General features: G+C 59.5%; 2 non-coding genes across 2 annotated transcripts; both read left to right on the top strand.

The window, feature by feature from the left end:
• Positions 1 to 996: 996 nt before the first annotated feature.
• Positions 997 to 2,810, top strand: LOC149324828 (small subunit ribosomal RNA). Its single transcript, XR_016286675.1, has one exon. It is a non-coding gene; the product is annotated as a small subunit ribosomal RNA (ribosomal RNA).
• A 1,775-nt stretch (positions 2,811 to 4,585) lies between these two features.
• Positions 4,586 to 4,738, top strand: LOC149324827 (5.8S ribosomal RNA). Its single transcript, XR_016286673.1, has one exon. It is a non-coding gene; the product is annotated as a 5.8S ribosomal RNA (ribosomal RNA).
• Positions 4,739 to 5,361: the final 623 nt, after the last annotated feature.

Here is a 5,361-nt window from a genome sequence, read left to right as displayed (position 1 = left end):
GCGCCTCGAGTACGGCGCTTCGCCCGACGGCTATGTCCACGAGTACGGCTCGTGCGGGGCGCCGGGGATGCGCTTTTGTGCGATGCCGCAGCAAAGCGCGCACGATTTGTGGGGGTCTTGCCGCCAACGCGCCTCGAGTACGGCGGTTCGCCCGATGACAATGTCCACGAGTACGGCTCGTGCGGGGCGCCGGGGCAGCGCTTTCGTGCGATGCCGCAGGAAAGCGCGCACGATTTGAGCGGCTCTTGCGGCGAACGCGCCTCGAGTACGGCGGTTCGCCCGACGGCTATGTCCACGAGTACGGCTCGTGCGGGGCGCCGCGGAAGCGCGGCGTTGTGATGCCGCGGCAAAGCGCGCACGATTTGTGCGGCCCTTGCGGCGAAAGTGGCACGAGTACGGCGATTTACTCACCCACGGAGGTCTGGGTACTTATCGCTGCTATTATATGGGGGTCCCAGTGGAGCAGTCGGCGGCGCGCGCCCGCGTGTGCGCGCCGTGACCGGGTCTGATATGCGGCCTCGTGCCCAGCGTGTCCCCGTCCCTCGGACCCCACGGCATTCGTCTGCAGCCTCATCCGCGTCTGCGATAGGGGCTGGTTGTCGGACGACGCTGTTTCCACGTTTTACGAGGTGTGTTCCGTGCTACCCGGACTCGATTCCGTGCGAGCGCGCCGAAGACGCGGGCGTGTCCCGTCGTCTGGCGGCTTGGCCGTCTCGGCTACGCAGCAAGCGCCGTCCAGTTGCCTAATGCTGCGGCCCTAGAGGCCGATGTGCGCACTGGTGGGCGCGTTACAAATGCTTTGCCTAAAGGCACACGTGCTCTCTTGCCGCGTGGCGATTGCCGTACCTACGGGTCGGATGCCGCAGCGAGCTCGAACGATGCACGGGCAGCGCAAGCTGCCGCGAAAAAGATGCGTCGCGCGCTGGGGGTTTATGGCGGCCCTATCGGCGGCGACGAGGCACCCTTCTGGGGCGAAAAGGGAATGCCTATGCATCATACCTGGTTGATCCTGCCAGTAATCATATGCTTGTCTCAAAGATTAAGCCATGCATGTCTAAGTACATGCCGAAATAAGGCGAAACCGCGAATGGCTCATTAAATCAGTTATGGTTCCTTAGATCGTTTCTTTCTACTTGGACAACTGTGGCAATTCTAGAGCTAATACATGCATTGAGCCTGAAGGCCTTTGGCTGACGGGCGCTTTTATTAGACCAAGACCCATCGGGCTCTGCCCGTACTCTGTGGTGACTCTGGATAACTTTGTGCTGATCGCATGGCCATGAGCCGGCGACGTTTCTTTCAAGTGTCTGCCTTATCAACTTTCGATGGTAGGTTACTTGCCTACCATGGTTGTTACGGGTAACGGAGAATCAGGGTTCGATTCCGGAGAGGGAGCCTGAGAAACGGCTACCACATCCAAGGAAGGCAGCAGGCGCGCAAATTACCCACTCCCGGCACGGGGAGGTAGTGACGAAAAATAACAATACGGGACTCTTTTGAGGCCCCGTAATTGAAATGAGTACACTCTAAATCCTTTAACGAGGATCAATTGGAGGGCAAGTCTGGTGCCAGCAGCCGCGGTAATTCCAGCTCCAATAGCGTATACTAAAGCTGCTGCGGTTAAAAAGCTCGTAGTTGGATCTCAGTTCCAGACGAGTAGTGCATCTACCCGATGCGACGGCTCGGACTGAACATCATGCCGGTCCTCTCTTGGTGCCCTTCATTGGTGCGTCTCGAGGTGGCCTGCGCTTTTACTTTGAAAAAATTAGAGTGCTCAACGCAGGCGAGTCGCCTGAATAAACTTGCATGGAATAATAGAACAAGACCCCGTTTCTGTTCTGTTGGTTTTTGGAATACGGGGTAATGATTAAGAGGGACAGACGGGGGCATTCGTATTGCGGCGCTAGAGGTGAAATTCTTGGACCGTCGCAAGACGAACTACTGCGAAAGCATTTGCCAAGAATGTTTTCTTTGATCAAGAACGAAAGTCAGAGGTTCGAAGGCGATCAGATACCGCCCTAGTTCTGACCATAAACGATGCCAACCAGCGATCCGCCTGAGTTACTCAAATGACTCGGCGGCAGCTTCCGGGAAACCAAAGTATTTGGGTTCCGGGGGAAGTATGGTTGCAAAGCTGAAACTTAAAGGAATTGACGGAAGGGCACCACCAGGAGTGGAGCCTGCGGCTTAATTTGACTCAACACGGGAAAACTTACCCGGCCCGGACACTGGGAGGATTGACAGATTGAGAGCTCTTTCTTGATTCGGTGGATGGTGGTGCATGGCCGTTCTTAGTTGGTGGAGCGATTTGTCTGGTTAATTCCGATAACGAACGAGACTCTAGCCTATTAAATAGGTGCGGGGTTCCCAGCACCTTACAACCTTCTTAGAGGGACAAGCGGCTCCTAGCCGCACGAAACAGAGCAATAACAGGTCTGTGATGCCCTTAGATGTCCGGGGCCGCACGCGCGCTACACTGAAGGAAGCAGCGTGTCTTTATCCCTGTCTGAAAAGACTGGGTAACCCGTGGAACTTCTTTCGTGATTGGGATAGGGGCTTGCAATTGTTCCCCTTGAACGAGGAATTCCCAGTAAGCGCGAGTCATAAGCTCGCGTTGATTACGTCCCTGCCCTTTGTACACACCGCCCGTCGCTACTACCGATTGAATGATTTAGTGAGGTCTTCGGACCGATGTCCGGCGCGGCCTTTCGGTTGCGCCGGTCTGTTGGAAAGATGACCAAACTTGATCATTTAGAGGAAGTAAAAGTCGTAACAAGGTTTCCGTAGGTGAACCTGCGGAAGGATCATTACCGGATTGTGCTTGTCACACCCGGCGCCGCCCCCACTTATAAGCGGGGGAAGGCCTCAACCGCGGAGTTGCGAGATTCTGAAGCCGCTTCTCTGCACAAACTGTTGCGCCCAGCGGAGCTCCGTCACCAAGGGAAAGTCGGACGGGCTGTATCCGCAGGTTTGAACGGCGTAACGCACCACTCATGGTGGGCTTTCGGTTGTCGACAACCGTCGAAGAGGCGCAAACAGAGCCGGTAGGCAGGCCGAGGGAAAGGCCTGCCCGCTGCCAAGGGAACGGCGGCGGCTGCTGCGAAGTACGAAAGGAAACGCTGCTCGCTGGCTTTGTCGTGTTGCGACCACGAGTCGGTAGGCGGGCCGAGGGAAAGGCCTGCCCGCTGCCAAGGGAACGGCGGCGGCTGCTGCGAAGTACGAAAGGAAACGCTGCTCGCTGGCTTTGTCGTGTTGCGACCACGAGTCGGTAGGCGGGCCGAGGGAAAGGCCTGCCCGCTGCCAAGGGAACGGCGGCGGCTGCTGCGAAGTACGAAAGGAAACGCTGCTCGCTGGCTTTGTCGTGTTGCGACCACGAGTCGGTAGGCGGGCCGAGGGAAAGGCCTGCCCGCTGCCAAGGGAACGGCGGCGGCTGCTGCGAAGTACGAGAGGAACCGCGGCTCGCTGGCTTTGTCGTGTTGCGACCACCAGTCGGTAGGCGGGCCGAGGGAAAGGCCTGCCCGCTGCCAAGGGAACGGCGGCGGCTGCTGCGAAGTACGAGAGGAACCGCGGCTCGCTGGCTGGGAAACTGCGCTTCTGCGCGACGCGCACGCGGCGGGACGCGCGCGGCCCAGGGAACGGCCGCGCGCGAAAGGTCTCGCACTGCGGGCGCGGAGTCTGACGCCGCGCCGACGGCGCGAAAGGAGGCACCGGGACCGAAAAGGACGAGGGATTATAATCCCGCACTTTGAACGCATTCGCGGCAGCCGGGTTCTCTTGCTGCTTCGTCCTTCCCAGCCTTCGAGTAGTCTGTCGGTGCGCTACCGAAACGCCGTCCATGGCACTGTGGCCGGTGGGCTCCTATTGCGGGAGTAGACTGATGAACGTCCGCTTTGCGGCTTGTTCCAAGTACGCGCTGCGTAGCCACGGCTAGGCGGTGCCTGTCTCCTTGCGAAGCAATGATGTGGCGAAATGGTCGAGTAGGGAGCAGCACGATGGCGCACCCGGGGGCGACCGGACCGGGGGGCGTTGGGAAAACCCCCTCCCCTACAAAAGGGTGCAGCAGCGGTAGGCGGTGATGACTCGCCTTGAAAGATGTGAACAGCAGTTGAGTGTGAACAGCAACAAAAAAAACCGCTGCTGGAGTCCGGGGGTAGCGTCGCTGCAGATCGCAGAAAGGTGCGTGAGGACGGTGGCACAGAGCTCCAAGAATGTATATTTCTAGCAAACGCCGGTGCTTCGAGGTGTTCTGCGGTCAGGCCCGTGCGGGCGGAGCGGGCGTGCCCAAGAAGGCACAAGAAGACCCACCTCTGATGAAGACCGGAATTGGAGCGTCACGCGTCGGCTCAGCACTTCTGCCTTAGTGGTTGCCAAATGCCTCGTCATCCTATTAGTGACGCGCAAGCCATTATCGCACAAAAGCTTCGAGAGACTTTGCTCGCTTTGGCTTTGAGGCACGCGCAGCATGCCGAACGGACGGCTGCGAGGCGCGAAAGACGTCGGTCGAAACTGCGACTGGAGACCAGGGGAAAAGCCCGGTGCCTAAAACCCTGGTTGTACTGTACGGATTTGAACAAACCAAACGCACGACTCTAAGCGGTGGATCACTCGGTTCTCGGGTCGATGAAGAACGCAGCCAGCTGCGAGACTTGGTGTGAATTGCAGGACACACTGAGCACTGATTCTTCGAACGCACATTGCGCCCTTGGGTCTTCCCTTGGGTTCGTCTGTCTGAGGGTCGGATCATATATCAAGAGAGGCGCCGGCGCCCGGGGATGGCGCGGCCGGCGACTCGTTTTGACCGTGTCGGCAAAGAGGACGGCTCTGTACGGAACGCCGAAGATCCCTCGAAAGACTTTGCGAATGAGGAGGAGAGCGGGTCGAACCCTTCAGCCGCGCGCAAAGCGGCAGAGTCGGGTCGCCCTGCGCTGACGTAACGCGGGCCGGCGGCTGCTAGCCGTAGAGCGTCACGCCTCAGAAAGCGACCGCCGCAGGAAGGGATTACCTGCAGGGAAAGAGCGGTCCGACGGGAGACGAGGCTGTTTGGACGGGCGGCGAAGCGCTGCCTGCTGGCCCGCGGAGAAGTAGCCGAACTGCTGCGAGAAGCGCAGAGACGGGAACGCCCTGTTCCGGGCACGCCCGCGCGAGAAAAAGGGATACCTCGCGCGGGGTGCAGGGAGGTGACGGGCGCGAGCGCGGTGTGCGCAGCACAGTTCGGCAAAGCGCAGAGGCGCGCCGTGTGCGCGGCAACGAAGGGGTCCCCCGGACCCTGTGCGGAAAGGGACCGCCTCCTCGAGTGGGCGCGAAGTCGAGTACGGGTCGAACGGACGCGATCTCGTTGCGAGCGCAGTCCGCCGTCGGTCT

The sequence above is a fragment of the Amblyomma mixtum genome, unplaced genomic scaffold (assembly GCF_055824585.1).
Source record: "Amblyomma mixtum isolate Tamu unplaced genomic scaffold, ASM5582458v1 scaffold_134, whole genome shotgun sequence".
NCBI classification, from domain to species: Eukaryota; Metazoa; Arthropoda; class Arachnida; order Ixodida; family Ixodidae; genus Amblyomma; species Amblyomma mixtum.
Note: the sequence above shows the minus strand (reverse complement) of the source record. Positions and strands in the feature narration are given on the sequence as shown.